The sequence below is a fragment of the Stegostoma tigrinum genome, unplaced genomic scaffold, assembly GCF_030684315.1.
Source record: "Stegostoma tigrinum isolate sSteTig4 unplaced genomic scaffold, sSteTig4.hap1 scaffold_401, whole genome shotgun sequence".
Lineage (NCBI taxonomy): Eukaryota > Metazoa > Chordata > Chondrichthyes > Orectolobiformes > Stegostomatidae > Stegostoma > Stegostoma tigrinum.
In genome coordinates, this window is record NW_026728329.1 from 65225 (window position 1) to 81360 (window position 16136).

Here is a 16136-nt window from a genome sequence, read left to right on the forward strand (position 1 = left end):
TGTGGAACCTTATCAAAGGCTTTACTGAAGTCCATGTACACCACGTCAACTGCCCTTCCCTCAGCCACATGCTTGGTCACCTTCTCAAAAAACTCAATGAGTTTTGGGAGTCACAACCTGCCCTTGACGAATCCATGCTGACTATCTCCAATCAAATTGTTGCTTGCTAGATGATAATAAATCCTATCTCTTATAATCCTTCCCAAAATGTTTCCTACAACAGATGTAAGGCTCACACGTCTATAATTACCTGGGTCAGCCCCACTGCCCTTCTTGAACAAGGGCACAACATTTGCAATCCTCCAGACCTCTGGTACTGAACCTGTAGATAATGAGGACTCAAAGATCAAGGCCAAAGACTCTGCCACCTCCTATCTGGCTTCGCAGACAATCCTCGGAAAAATCCCATCTGGCCCAGGGGATTTACGAACTTCACACCTTCTAGAATTGATCACACCTCCTCCTTACTAACCTTAATCCTTTCAATTCTAGTAGCCCGTAACTCAGTCACCTCCTCTACAATATTCTCCTGTTCCTCAGTGAAAACAGATGAGAAATAAGCATTTAGCACCTCTCCAATCTCCACAGGGTCCACACACAACTTCCCACTTCTGTCTTTGACTGGCCCTATTCCTACCCGAGACATCGTATTATTCTTCACATACCTATAGAACGCTTTAGGGTTCTCCTTTATTCTACCTGCCAATGTCTGCTCATGTCCCTTCCTTGCTCTTCTTAACTCTCTCTTTAAATCCTTACTAGCTCATCTGTAACTCTCCATCGCCTCATCTGAATCATCTTGTCTCATCGTCACATATGCCTCCCTCTTCTGCTTAACAAGAGATACAATTTCTTTTGTAAACCACAGTTCCCTTACCTTATCGCTCCCTCCCTGCCTGACAGGGACATACTTATTAAGGACAGCAATATCTGTTCCATAAACCAGCTCCACATTTTGATTGTCCCCATCCCTTGCATTTTGCTAACCCATTCTATGCCTCCTAAATCTTGCCTAATCACATTATAATTGCCCTTCCCCCATCTATAACTCTTGCCCTGTGGCATATTCCTAACCCTTTCCATTGCTACAGTAAACATAACCAAATTATGGTCACTCTGTCCAAAGTGCTCACCTACCACTAAATCAAACACCTGGCCTGGTTCATTACCAAGTACCAGATCCAGTGTGGCCTCCCCTCTCGTCGGCCCTTCGACATACCGAGTCAGGAAACCCTCCTGCACACATTGGACAAAAACTGATGCATCCGACATACTAGAGTTATAGCATTTCCATTCAATGTTAGGGAAGTTAATAGCTGCCATAATGACCACCCTGTTCTTTTCACTCCTGCCCAGAATCATTTTGCCAATCCACTCTTCCACATCCCTGGAACTTTGCAGGGGCCTATAAAAAACTCCCAGCAGTGCGACCTCTCCTCTCCTGTTTCTGCTCTCAGCCCATACCACCTCATCAAAAGTTCTTTCAGCCACCGTTGTACTGTCCTTGGCTAACAAAGCCACACCTCACCCTCTTTTACCATCTTCCCTGACCTTAATGAAAGATCTAAACCCTGGAACTTGCAACATCCATTCCTGACCCTGCTCTATCCAAGTCTCTGAAACAGCCAAAACATCGAGGAAAATGACAGAGTAAAAGTTTCCATAAAATACAAGCTGTTTTGCCGTACATTAGGAGAATCAGGAATGGCCCTTTTTTTCCCCATCTCGGGATGAACCCTCACCATCACTCACAGAGCTAATGAACAGCAGGAAAAATCTTCACCACTGACGACCTGCACTCACCTATCACCTTCCCACCTACCTTCCCCAGCCCCCACTCTGTTTATGTTTCAGTTCCCGTCCCCTCCCCCATTTCTGAAGAAGGGTCCTGAACCATCAACTTTCCTGCTCCTCTGATGGTGCCTGGCTCGCTGTGTTCCTCCAGCTCCACACTGTCATCTGTGACTCCAACACCTGCAGCTATTGCTATCTCCCTGTGAGCGATGTCAGCTTTGGTTCAATCGGAGCACGGGGCGGGGCCAATGGAAGCGGCCTACCCTCCAGCCAATCAGAGCGAGTGAGATGTTTGTCTGTGTGAAAATCATGTGATCGCCTCTGTCCGCGGGCGCAATATCTCTGCGAATGAGGGTTAGCTGCTTTCGGAAGGTACAGTACACGGGATAAAAAGGAAAGCTGCAAAAAAACGGGAGGGAAATACTTTCGGTATTGACTGAGAGGCTTTATTAGCCGTTGATGCATGTCAGAAAACAAATTTTAACATGCCGGCCCCGTTTTTTGCAGCAAACGGAAAAACTGCTACGGACCTGAGGCTGCGATAGGCAGAGGTAATTGCCACCATCTTTATTAGGGGCAGTGATCTTCGGGACTCATGCCGGATCGCCATATTTATAGGTGGCAACCTGCAGTGGAACGCAAGCGCAGCCTTTCTTGCTTGGGAGGGGAGATTAAGACAAGAGAAATGTTTGTTTTTGTTTTTGTTTTTCTGGACTTCTTTCCCAGACTGTGAGACACGGCGTGTATTTCCTGGGAAGGACCTTTGACGCTGGCGGAGTACTGGCTTCAGGCAGTATAAATTGCTGCAAGTTATCCGTTAGATATTTAATGGAGGAGAAATGCCGAAAACGTGTTCAGAACTGCATGTTCAAAAACAAAGTTGCTGGAAAAGCTCAGTAGGTTTGGTAGCATCTGTGAAAGGAAAAAAAATAACGTTTCGGATCCGCTAATCCTTGCTTAGAACTTCATGTTACCTGTTGCACTCTCACTGTAGGAAGTCCTGCTTTAAATATTATGATCTATTAAAGCATATCCGTTTGCCCAGTATTCATATGATTGGGATCAAATCACTGAAAGTGCTCTGAGTCCCCTTGTGCTCCCTCGTCAAATTTATTAATGTCTGACTTCCTCAGTCTGTAATAATGGGTGTATTTTACCTCTGCATCTTTCTGTGTGGGGGAGCAGGGTGCTTTTAAGAGGAGGATTTATACATAACTAACAGAAACCAAGAGAAATGTTTGCCTTTTCCAGACAATCTTGTGTTTTCTGGATTTCTGTCCAGGCCTGACCGTTATTTGTCTCTTGTGGATTTGCTTTACAGGATATTTATTGAGAATAATTTGCAAACCAGGATCCCAATGCAAGTTCTCCATTAAGCGGAGTGATCAGGATCTGAGTATCATTGACACTTAACAGTGAAAGGAAAGAGGTTTAACCATTTTATGCATGGGAGAATACTCCTGGTAAGTTTGTAACTTGAAAGCAGGATATTCAAATTTTTGGTTTGATCACCTCTGGGATAAGTGTTCAGTTCTATACCCTGCAGCTGAGAAAGGAGATATTGGCCTGAGAGGGGTAGATTTGTCCAAACAACACCTCGTCTCTTTGAAAGAACTGTCATATTTAGTCCCAATCGCCCACTTCATGATTTTAGTCTATACATTTTTCATTCTTGAATACCTGCAAACTTCCTTTTAAAATTCCTGATGGGCACAAATTCCAGCACCCCTCCAGGTGGAATCTTCCATTTCCTGACAACTCCATTGATCCTGAAACTGCTGAAGTCTGTGTTGATTCCTGAGGTTTATAAATTACTGCATTTAACGTGAAGATGCTGTTCCCTGAGCTTCCATTGAGCTGCATTGAAACAGTATGGGAGGCTGAGATCAGAGTGGGTGTGAGCATACAATGAAAATGAAAAGGCTGCACTGTGAGTGCTGCTTGGCTAAATGAGAGTGCTTTGGAGTTGGGTGAAACAGAAAGTGAAACTGAAAGATTGAGTGTGATGCTCAGTCTCAGTTTGGGCAGTTCAGAAAGTCTCTCAGTCCTAATGGAAACAGCCAATTGATATTTGATACTGTAAAGAATTTTCTTACAGTTTTTAAAGTATATATTAGCTTAAATAAAGTTAGGGGCTTTAGGTTTATAATAGTAATGTTTGAAATGAAGGGGGAGGACCTAGCTTAATTAAATTCTTTTTAAGGCAGAAACTGGCTTAATCTGGAGAGAAGTCAAAACAGAAGACATCACACCTGTGATGTGCTCCTCTTGCACAATAGAACATAGGCTCTTGATGTTGTGTCGACCTGTGAAACCACACTGAAGCCCATTTAACCCACACTATTCCATTATCATCCATATGTTTATCCAAAGACCACTTAAATGCCCTTAAACTTGGCGAGTCTACTACTGTTGCAGGCAGGGCATTGCACGCCCTTATTACCCTGAGTAAAGAACCTACCTCTGACATCTGTCCGATATCTATGACCCGTCAATCTAAAGCTATATCCCCTCGTGCTAGCCAGCTCCATCTGAGGAAAAAGGACCTCAGTGTCCACCCTATCTAATCCTCATATCATCTTGTATGTCTCTATTAGGTCACCTCTGAACCTTCTTCTCTCTGACGAAAACAGCCTAAAGTCCCTCAACCTTTCCTCATAAGACCTTCCCTCGATACCAGGCAACATTCTGGTAAATCTCCTGTGCACCCATTCCAATGCTTGCACATCCTTCGTGCAATGCGGTGACCAGAACTCCGAGTGCGGCCGCACCAGAGTTTCGTACCGCTGCAATATGACCTCATGGTTCTGAAACGCAATCCCTCTATCAGTAAAAACGAACACATTGTACACCTTCTTAACAACCCTATCAACTTGTGGAAACTTTCAGGGATCTATGTACATGGACACCGAGATCTCTTTGCTCATCCACACTATCAAGAATCTTACCATTAGCCCAGTACTCTGTATTCCTGTTACTCCTTCCAATGTGAATCACCTCACAGTTTTCCGCATTAAACTCTGGGACATTACCAGTGTCCCTATTGGCTATTTGTGCAGGAAGTGTGTCCATCTGCAGCTACTGGTTAACTGCTTTTCAGAGCTTGAGCTGTGGGTGCAGTCAGTATGGAGCATCCATGGTAACTGAGAAGGTTGTGGTCGCATTCTCAACAGACTGGTCACGCAGCAGGTGAAGATTACACAGACAGCAAGGGAATGGGTGACTATCAGACAAGTAAAAGGCTCAGAAAGGAAGTGCTGGAGTCATCTCCCTCAAATAGATATACTGTTTTGGGTACTGTTCAGTTGGGGGGGAGAGAGGTGGGGGATGTTGGGGTGGCCACTCGGGAAGCAGCATCAGTCGGGTTCATGGCACTCGGAGTAACTCCGCTGCATAGAAGGGGAGGGAAACGATAAATATGACTGTAGAGACAGGGGATTCAATAGTAAGGGATAGAGAGAGACATGAATCCAGGATGGTATGTTGCCTCCCTGGTGCCAGGATTAGCGATGACACGGAGCAGCTTCAGGACATTCTGGAGTGGGAGGGTGAACATCCGATTGTACCAGTGACATAGGAAAACCAAGGGAGGAGGACCTGAAAGCTGAAGATAGGAAGTTAAGAGATACACTAAAATACGAGATCTCAAATGTAGTATTGTCAAGCTTACACCCAGTGCCACATTGTTGTCGGGAGAAGTTTGTGTTGTGTTCAGTTGTACAAGTGACCTTTATTCAGAGCTCTGTTACCGCATGTGTGGGAGAGGCCAGAGTCCACTCCAAACCTGGCTTTCACATGAGGCCTAATTCCCCTCTTAAATACAGCTCAGATTGGAAGAGTGGACAGTGACACTCAAACTTTCCCTGGCTGATTGTGATATTTTTATTCCATTCGCTAGGTGTTATTTACATGCAATATTGTTGTCATTGTTAGCCACACACCCCAAATCAATATACCCAATCCAGTAAGCAAACCATTTTCCTAGGATGGTGACGGCGAGTACGAGGGGGCATAGCTTTAAATTGAGGGGTGAAAGATATAGGACAGATGCCAGAGGTAGTTTCTTTACTCAGAGAGTAGTAAGGGAATGGAACGCTTTGCCTGCAACGGTAGTAGATTTGCCAACTTTAGGTACATTTAGGGTGTCATTGGACAAGCATATGGACGTACATGGAATAGTGTAGGTTAGACGGGCTTGAGATCGGTATGACAGGTCGGCACAACATCAAGGGCCGAAGGGCCTGTACTGTGCTGTAATGTTCTATGTCGTATGTTCAAACAATCGTGGACAACACTATGTTCAGTCCTAAACCCTTCTATAATCTCCTGAGGTTAGCTCGAAAACTACTTCGTCTGTCTTTGGGACCTTACAATGCTTTTGACAGTTATATTCCTCCTCAGACATTTGCCAGCTGCACCACATTTTTTTGCCAAAAACCAAAATGGTATCTTATCACTAAGAACTTTTCCAAATTCTCTACTAACTGTAGTGTGGATTGTTAGGAATTGTGATTAAGTCTTTTAAACTCAACTCTGATATAAAGTGACTACAATTTGTAATACAGTTGACAAATTGTGGAAAAATCCCTCTCTTACTTCAGCTTAAAAGATCAAACAGTGTTTCTGACTTGCTGCTGCAGTTTACAATCCCAACGATTTGCATTCTGTAAATGATTTTTAAACTGAAGTTTCATTTTCTACTCTAAGCGCTTTCCATTATTACTTTCTTGTTTTAATAAAAAGCATCTATTCCAGTTCCACTGAGTGTGAAATTCAGTCACTTTAGAGCTTTACCAAGCCATGAAACAAAATTTGTTCAGATTTCACAAATAACTAAGGCACTAACCATATCTTCATTTCGGATTTTGTAATCTATCTTTGTCACTCTTCCCTTGATCTTTGGATGTAAGAATTTATTCAAATTATCCGTATCTACATTTCAATTGTTTTATCTCTCTGCAGCCCTGACTTCTCTCTTTATAATCTTCCTTTGCCCCTTCCTATGTTGTTGGTCTTTTCGAGGTTGTGTTTACACCATTTATTGCTTTTCCTTCCATAATGATACAGTGAGCTGCTTTTATTGCTGACAAACATTTGCTCTAGGAATTCAGCTAACCCTTTCACGTTAATTGGTTGTTTGCATTTCTGGTTACAATTACCTAAACAGTTCAGAATGCTGTAGGATCAGACTTTTGCTTCTACTTTTTATTAAGTAACAAACTTGTGATTGTGGCTGAACCAGGCCTTTAAAAACTGCCTCTTGTTAAAATGCTTATGTGTTTTGAACTGTCTGTTTACAGAAACCCAAGTAAATTCCCTAATGTTCCTTCTCAACAGGACTCTTTTATACCCCCCACAGGACCTTTTGTGATCTAATCCCGTAACAGTGTGAGCTGCTACAATGCACGTGCTAGTAAAAGCATAAGAGGACAGATGAGATGAGTGCATGGCTGGAGCTATAACTTAAAAGGTTTGGATTCCTGAGGCATTGAGACTGTTTGTTTGTTTCTGGGGAAGGTGGGACATGCACAAGCTTGAACAATTGTCCTGGGCAGAGCTGGGACAGATATTCTTGTTGATGCTTTTGCTAGTTCCACTGGTGAGGATTTAAACTCGTATGACAGGGGAATGGGAACCCAAGTATAGCTTTAGCAGTAAAAGACTCAAATCAGCAAATGGGATTTGAAATTAGTTCATGATGTTGTCGGTGGCTGAAAGATTAAAAGAAAGAAGGATTAATCAAGATCAAATCTCTTTTCATACATCAGTCCTGTGATCCCAGGAATTGGCCTGGTGAACCTTCTTTCCGATCATTCAGTAGCCAGGCCATCCTTCCTCTGGAAAGGAGAACAAAGGTGCACACGACTCCAGGTGTGGTCTCACCAAGGCCCTTATAGAAAGATATCCCTCTTCCTGTACTCGAATCCTCTCACAATGAAGGCCGAAATATCATTTGCATTCTTCACTACTTGCTGCTGCCTGTTTCCGAAAAGAGAATAGGAGAGAAACACGGAACTAAATGGGGTCAGACACTCGGGTAACATTGTGTTCAACAATGTCCCCATTGTATCGGTGCTGGCCACCAAGCACCTATTGAAGCTAGGCCCGTTTTCTGGCACTCGGTGTGTAACCTGTATTTTGGTGCAGTGGATGATCATCTCAACACTTCTTCAAGATTGCAATGGTTCCTGCATCTATCACCATTTCAGATGCTGCCAGATCTGCTGAGTATCTCTATCATTTTCTGTTTTTATTTCAGATTTCAGGTATTTTTCTGCATCTTAGTCCTTCAGAAGGATCAGAGGGTATGGAGAGAAAACAGGAATTGGATTCATTTTCAGATGAATAAAATGCCTGCCCTTCATGTCTGTCCAAACTCTATCTCTTTTTGTAGTTTTGGGCAAACGCTGACTGTTTCCCTTCCCTGAAGGACATTTAATGAACCAGTTCAGTTTTACTGATAATCCAGCAGTGCCCCTCAGTGTTGCATCCACAATTGATCAGATTAATTTCTGAGTTTGACAATCTTTGTGTGTGTTCTTCTGGTTTCTCTCTCTCTCTCTACTTTTTTTTTCTTCAGTTTGAAATTGTGATTGCATTCAGAGAAATCAAACAAAACCACATCCAGATCTGACACTCAATCTGTTTGTCGTAACCTAATTATCTCAGGATTTTGAACATTAAAGGAAGAAGCACTGTTCACACCAGGGAGAAATGCGTATTGTCTGTGTGTCGAAGATTCTGTGAAGATTCATCTGAAATGCCCAAACACCAGCACGGTCACACTGGGGAGAGACTGTGGAAATGTGGGGATTGTGGGAAGGGATTTATTTACCCATCCCAGCTGGAAATGCACCAACGCAGTCACACTGGGGAGAAACTGTTCATTTGCTCTGATTGTGGGCTGGGATTCACTCAGTCAAGCAACCTGCTGAAACACCAACGAGTTCACAGTGGGGAGAGACTGTTCACATGTTCCGAGTATGGGAAGGGATTTGCTCACTCAACCAACCTGCTGAGACACCAGCGAGTTCACTCTGGGGACAGACCATTCACTTGTTCTATGTGTGGAAAGGGATTCACTCAATCATCCCAACTGTTAACACACCAGCAAGTTCACCACAACCACATTTGAAGGATTTTGCCCTTAAATCAAGGAATGAACTTTGATCTTTGGGCTGTTTGTACTGGTGTCATTAGTCCCTGCTCAAAACTTGATCTTCTCTTGGGAAATAAGGTAGGGCAGGTGACTGAGGGGTCAGCAGGGGGGACAATATTTTGGGGCCTATGATTATATCTCTATTAGTTTTAAAATAATTATGGAAAAGGATAGACTTTGGTCGAAGAGTCAAAGTTTTAAATGAGGCCAATTTTGACACTACTATGCTTCTTAAAAGCACAGTAAGACCGCCTATGTGTGGGAATGCACGAGATGGGTGAGATACAAAAAAGTATTTTACATCAGTATTTACTGTGATAAAGGATACAAAAGCTAAAGAACTTCGAGAAATGAATGTGTATCTTGAAAAGCTCCATGTTGTAGAGGAGGTGGTGCTGGATGCCATACAGAGCATAAAGGTGGATAAATCCCCAGGACCTCTTCAGGTGTATTCTCGAACTTTGCGGGAAGCTAAGCTTGCGATTGGGCCCCTTGCTCAGATATTTGCACCATTGACAGTCATAGGTGAGCTGTTACACTGGAGGTTGGCTAATCTGGTGCCATTGTTTAAGAAAGGTGGTAACATAAAACCAGGGAACAATAAACTTTTAGTGAGCCTGACGTCAGTTGTGGGTAAGTTGTTGGAGGGAATTCTGAGGGATAGGATTTACATATATTTGGAAAGCGTGGACTGAATGGGGAATAGTTGACATGGCTTTGTCCATAGGAAATTATGCCTTACTAACTTGATTGAGTTTTTTTGAAGAAGTTAGAAACAAGATTGATGGCAGACCGGTGGATGTTTTCGATATTCCTCATGGTCGACTGATTAACAAGGTTAGATCACATGGAATCCAGGGAGAGCTGGCCATTTGGAAAGGCCTTTGACCTGCAGTATGCTGCAAGGATTGGTACTTAGTAACTATAACTCCTACATTCACATCCAAATCATCTTTATAAATGACACACCACTGGTCACAGGCCTCCAGTCGACAAAGCAACCCTCCACCAGCACTCCGTCTTCTACCTTCAAGTCAGATCTGTTTCCAAATGACTGGTTCTCTCTGTATTCCATGTGATCTGACCTTGCTAATCAGTCTACTATGAGGAACCTTGTCAAACGCCTTAGTGACATCCATATAGAACACATCCACCTCTTTGCGCTACTCAATCCTCTTTGTTCCTGCATCAAAAAAAATCAAGTCAGTGAGACATGATTTCCCACACACACAGCCATGTTGATTATCCCTAATCAGTCCTTCCCTTTCCAAATATTTCAAGTACTATCCCTCAGGATTCCTAGAACGACTTTCCCACCACTAATATCAGGCTCACTGGCCTATAGTTCCCTGGCTTTTCCTTACCACCTTTCTTAAATAGTGGCACCACATTAGCCAACTTCTGGTCCCTCACCTGTGACTATCGATGATACAAATATCTCAGCAAGGGGCCCAGCAATCACTTGCCTAGCTTCCCTCCGAGTTCTCGGATACACCTGATCAGGTCCCAGGAACTTATCCACTTTTATACGTTTTAAGCATCACTACCTCTGTAATATGGATAATTTTCAAGATGTTGCTATTTATTTCCCCACAGTCCATATCTTCCATATCCTTTTCTGTAGTAAATACTGATGCATAATACTTGTTTTATTATATTCCCCATTTCTTGCAATTCCACACATAGGAGGCATTGCTGCTTTTTAAGGGGCCCTGTCTCTCCATCGTTATCCTTTTTGTTCTTAATCTATTTGTAGAATCCCACTGGATTTTCCTTAATACTATTTGCCTAAGTTACCTCATGTTCCCTTTTTGCCCTACTAATTTCCCTCTTAAGTATACTATTGTCATTATACTCTTGTAAGCATTCACTCGATCTCTGCTGTCTATACCTGACATGTCCTTCCTCGTTTTTCTTGACCAAAACCTTGATTTCTCTCGTCATCCAGAATTCCCTATACCTACCAGCATTGTCCTTCACCCGAACAGGAGTATACTGTCCCTGAACTCTCGTTATCTCTTTTTTTTTTGAAGGCTTCCCACTTTCTAACTTTCTGTTTTACCTGCGAACATCTGCCCCAATCAACTTTTGAAAGCTCTTGTGTAATACCATTAAAATTGGCCTTCCTCCAATATAGAGCTTTAACTTTCAGATCCGGTCTACTCTTTTCCATCACTATTTTAAAACTAATAGAATTATGGTCACTGGCCCCAAAGTCCTCCCCTGCTGATACCCTAGTCACCTGTCCTGCTTTATTTGCCAACAGCAGGTCAAGTTTTGCACCTTCTGTAGTCGGTACATCACATACTGAATCAGAACATTTTCCTCTACACTCTCAGCAAACTCCGCTCCATCCAAGCCTTTTAGACCATGGAATTCCCAGTCTGTTTGGAAAGTTAAAATCCCTTCCATCACCACCCTGTTATTCTTCCAGATAACTTCTTTCAAAATTATTTGTCAGATTCCTGCTGACTAATGGGGGTGGCTATAGTATAATCCCAATAAGGTGATCATCCCTTTCTTATTTCTCAGTTCCACCCAAATAACTTCCCTGGATGTATTCTCAGATATATCCTGCCTAAGTAACGCCGTAATGTTATCCTTGCTCAAAAATGCCACTTTTCCCTCCTCTCTTGCTTTGCTTCCCCCTCCCCCTTCGACTTTCTATCCTTTCTATAGGAACTATATCTTAGAACATTAAGCTGGCAGCCCTGTCCACCTCTGAGCCTTGCCTCTGTAATTGCAATGATAACCCAGTTTCATGTTTCCAATCTTGCCCTGAGTTCCTCTGCCTTAGCTGTTAGGCCTCTGGCATTGAAATAAATGGCGTTTAATTTATTAGTCCTTTCGCATTAATCTCAATAACAAATACGTAACTGTAGAGTAGGTTTTGAAAATGATAACGTTTTATTGCTGTAGATCAACACATTCACACTGGGTAAAGACAATCCACCCGCAGTGTGTGAAAAGGGATTCCCTAGTTCATTAGGACGGGTTTTCATAGAATTCGGAGTATTCCTACAGTATGGAAACAGGCCCTTCGGCCCAAGAATTCCACACAAAACCTCAGAGCATCCCACCCAGACACATCTCCCCGTAGCCCACCTAATGTACGCATCACTGAACACTCTGGGCAATTTAGCTTGGCGAATCCACTAACCAGCACGTGGGAGGAAACCAGAGCACCTAGAGGAAACCCACGCAGCCACAGGGAGAATATGCCAACAACCACACACTCGGTTGCCCAAGGGTGGAATCAAATCCAGGTCCCTGGCACTGTGAGGCAGCAGTGCTAACCGCTGAGCCACTGTGGTTAAACACCAATGAGTTCCCAAGAATCTGTAGGAATTTTTGTTGCTCGTATTATCTGTATTCAAGTCATGTTATCTGGGCTTGTTTCTCATGATGTTTGAAAACACCACATGTCTGGTTACCTTGTTGGGAGAAAAAATGATATAAATTTTATTAAAACTACTGTGCATTGGATCTTTATCTCAAAAGCAGACTAATTTATTTTGAAAGGGGAGATGGAGAGCCTATCTCCTCTATCCTCACCTCCAACAAGTGCGAGGAACCTGTGGTTTTTATTTTTCACTCAATGACAGTCAGTACATTTCATATGAGCAACTGGGAACCGAGTCATCCCAAAATGCTTGAAACTTAGTGTACTAATGGTACACTATTACAATAATAACCATTACAATTCTTTTCTGAACCTTTTGAAGTTTTACAACATCCGTCCTTCAGCAGGAAGAGTAGAATTACACACAGCGGTTACACCTAAACTGGAATGGGAACTGCATCCTTGTGGGAGCTGGGGATGGGTTTCCAGTACTGTTGGGGGTCATGTAAAAAGTTTAGCAGTGGGCTGAAATCCAGAGAATGTTCAAAAATAATAATGGCCAAAAAGAGAAGAAACAAGAGAGTCTGGAAGGCATTGTCATTGGGCAATTAAGATATAAGAGAGTTTGCCACGGGTGAATGGTATTTAATGCTTGGAGTCAGATGAATAAGGCAGATGATTTGAGGATACAAATTAGTGGGGTCATAAAGCCATTGCTGTCACTTGGACATGGTTAGCAGCTCAGTATTCCAGGATACAGGGCCTTCATGCAAGGCAGTGGAGGTGGTAAAGGAGGAGGAAATATTGTTATTTTGCTTCAGGAATCTATATAGCAATAAGGACAGGTGACATTTTTGAAAACCCCTTTAAATAAATAAGGAGACAGATTTTGAGAAAGTGTAGAAGTAGCAGGATTATGGTAGCAGAGACTTTCAACTTCCTCAACATTAATGGAGTCGTCATAATGTGAAGGATTTATCAGAATTTTTAAAATACATCCAGGAGAGCATTTTTTCAGCCACTAAGTAGAAGTCCCAACAAGGAAGGGGAAGGTCCTGGACTTGACTTTAGGTTACAAAGTTGAGCAAGTGGTTGAAGTTTCAGTGGGATAGCATTTTGCAGGTAGTTATTATAACTATTCGATTCAGGATTTGTGTGAAAAAGGACAAGGATGGGTCTAAAGTCCTAAACTGATGCTGAAGTTATGAAGAAAGTAAATGGAATTTTGGCCTTAACTGCGAGGTGTTAGTGTTTTGAGGATCGGGACATCTTGTAACAACTGTATTGGATGTTGGTGAAGCCATATTGGTTTAGCTACTCGTATTTAAGAAAGGATATGCTGGCGTTGAATGCGGTGCAAAAGAGATTCGCTAAGCTGATTCATGGGATGTAAGGGTCATCAAGAATAGCTGGAGGAAGGGAATTTGCAAAGGGAAAATACTAAATAAACAGGTGGTGCCCAGTGTTGGGCTCATACTCACAACTCTGCACTTAAACAGCGTATGTTCCAACAACTGAGTTAACTTGGCCTTCCACAGTCAATGTTCAAATCCTGCTTTATAAGGTGACAAATGGGTTTTTCACTGACGCCGCTGCAGTCCAAGGAAGTAAAAGGTAACTGCTTTAGAAAATCCCAAGGTTCCAATGTATTCTTCTCATTCACATTGCAATCCATTTTCAGTACTTGCTCCAGGATTTAACATTCAAAATTAATTTCGTGATGTTGTTGCCCTCATCTTTAAGTGCCCTGTATAACTCCAGTCACTCGGTCGAATGGTGAAAAAGTCTGTTTCAATAAACCAATTTTTTTCAGCTACAGTCTAAGAAATGTTCCTTTATTTGCTGAATCTCACACAACATTTTCTTTCTTCTGTGTGTCAACAACTTTTGCCAATTCTCATGTTACGGACTACATTTTCAGAATCTTTTTAACCAGAGGTTTCTGGTGCAGTTGTAAGACTTCATATTAAATGGTACAAAAAACCAAACGGGCTTAAAAGATGAGAAAGGAAATACATTTTTGTATTTTTGCGTGAAGACGGTTCAGTTACTGTGTGCTTGTTTCATATAAAATGGATGATTGAAGTGTTCACAGTGCACTATTTAAATAGCAGATACGAAGACCTTGTGAGCAAGCATTTAAGACATTTGACACATTGAGGGAATTAATTTAGAAACCCAAAATGTCCAGAAAATGTGCTGGATAAATTCAGCAGGTCTGTTATTTTCGCTCTTTTCGATTCAGGATGGGTATGGAAAAGGACAGAAATGGGTCTAAAGTCCTCTGCGGGTGCTGCAAATGATTAAGAGAGAAGATCGAATTTTAGCTTTAATTGCTACATAGTTGTTACAATTTTTAACAATTATGTAGGATGTTAGTGAAGCCATTCCTGCGGAGAGAAAGAAATAGTGCAAATATCTTGAAACTAACATGATTTCACTTGTCTCATTGCCAGACCTCCTATGTTTCTTTCACACTTTCTGTTAAACAGCAAGAAGTTCTTTTCTTGAGAAGAGAAAAGCATGAGAGGTAACCTGAGAGAAATTGGAGACTCTGCAGGGATTTGAGGCAAAAATGGTGTTGAGGTTGAGGTTGTTAGAGATTTAAGAAATGGTAATGCAGTCTCGAGGCCTCTCCTGCTCCATGACTAAAATTTGGTGCAGCGACATCATCATTGAAGACAATAAGGATGACCACGACTTGTCAGTTACTGTGGCTGAACAGTCTTAAGGTGCTGAATTAAGACTCCAGTCTTTTCATTGATGTGGGTTTGAATCCCACTGTTGCGAATGTTCCTTCAGCAACTGGCATTTTCTTCTCAGCAGGATTTTGCGAGTGCAAGAAAAGAGGAGACAATACACATATGACTTGCTGCATGAAGAAAAAAAATATATACTTGAAGTTTTATTAAAGTTATCTTTTCAAGGAGCTACACAGACATGTTTGAGTGTACAGGAGACATAGAAACAAAATGGTACAACAGGGATGAGGAAGAACAGTGCGAGAGAGGGAGGGGAAAACCTATGTTAGCTCATCCTCAGCGTTTATCCAGAACAGCATTCGGTGAGAGTAACTACTGTACAGTCCTGTGGAAAGTAGGTCCCATTCTCACTTTGAGAAAAACTTATCATGCTGTATGGTACTATCACGATGCTAAATTGGATAGTCTTTTAACAGATCTGTTGATGTATCTTTTTAGCACCTGTGATGCACTTTGGGCCAATAACACTAGAAATGAGACAGCAGAGATTTGAATCACTCCAACATTACAGGAAGGTTGAATGTGGGGGACCGGTCTGTGTTAGAGTAGTTAAATCTAGAAGTAACAAAGAATGGATAGGGTTTCAGCAGCAGATGAGCTGAGATGTGGATGGAGTCAGGTGATGTTACTGAGATAGAAACAGTTAGTTTGGTGATGATGCAGGAGAAAGCTCATCTTAGTGTGAAGTATTTCATCAGAGTTGTGAACAGTCTGGTTCAGCTTCACACAGTTACTAGACAGAAGGTTGCAGTCAGTGTAGAAGCTGTCTCAGTGTTTAATTGGAGGAAATTGCTGTTCATCCTGCACTGGATTCAAACAAGTCAGGATGATGTGTGACTTGGAGGGGGTCCTCACCGTGATGGTGTTCCATAGATCTTCCACACTGGACATTCACAACAGTGAAGATTAAGGGTTTGTGACATGATGTCAAAGTCCTGATTGAGATGTGGATTTAGTCAATACCTGTATTTCACCTCTTTCTCAACATTCTTTGTCTGTCCACTCACAAAGACGCCAGAGTCTTGTATAAGTCCAGACCAGGTGGCAGCTTCTGTTCCCTGATCGACATTAGTGAATC

General features: G+C 42.3%; 1 long non-coding RNA gene across 3 annotated transcripts; it reads left to right on the forward strand.

Moving 5' to 3' along the window:
* Window positions 1-2052: 2052 nt before the first annotated feature.
* Window positions 2053-14110, forward strand: LOC132208459 (uncharacterized). 3 transcript variants are annotated; one of them, XR_009444544.1, is made up of 4 exons: window positions 2053-2166; window positions 2302-2690; window positions 3116-3257; window positions 7132-14110. It is a non-coding gene; the product is annotated as an uncharacterized LOC132208459 (long non-coding RNA). The 3 variants fall into 3 exon arrangements; XR_009444542.1 differs by having other exon boundaries at window positions 2302-3257; XR_009444543.1 differs by having other exon boundaries at window positions 2302-3257; window positions 7154-14110.
* Window positions 14111-16136: the final 2026 nt, after the last annotated feature.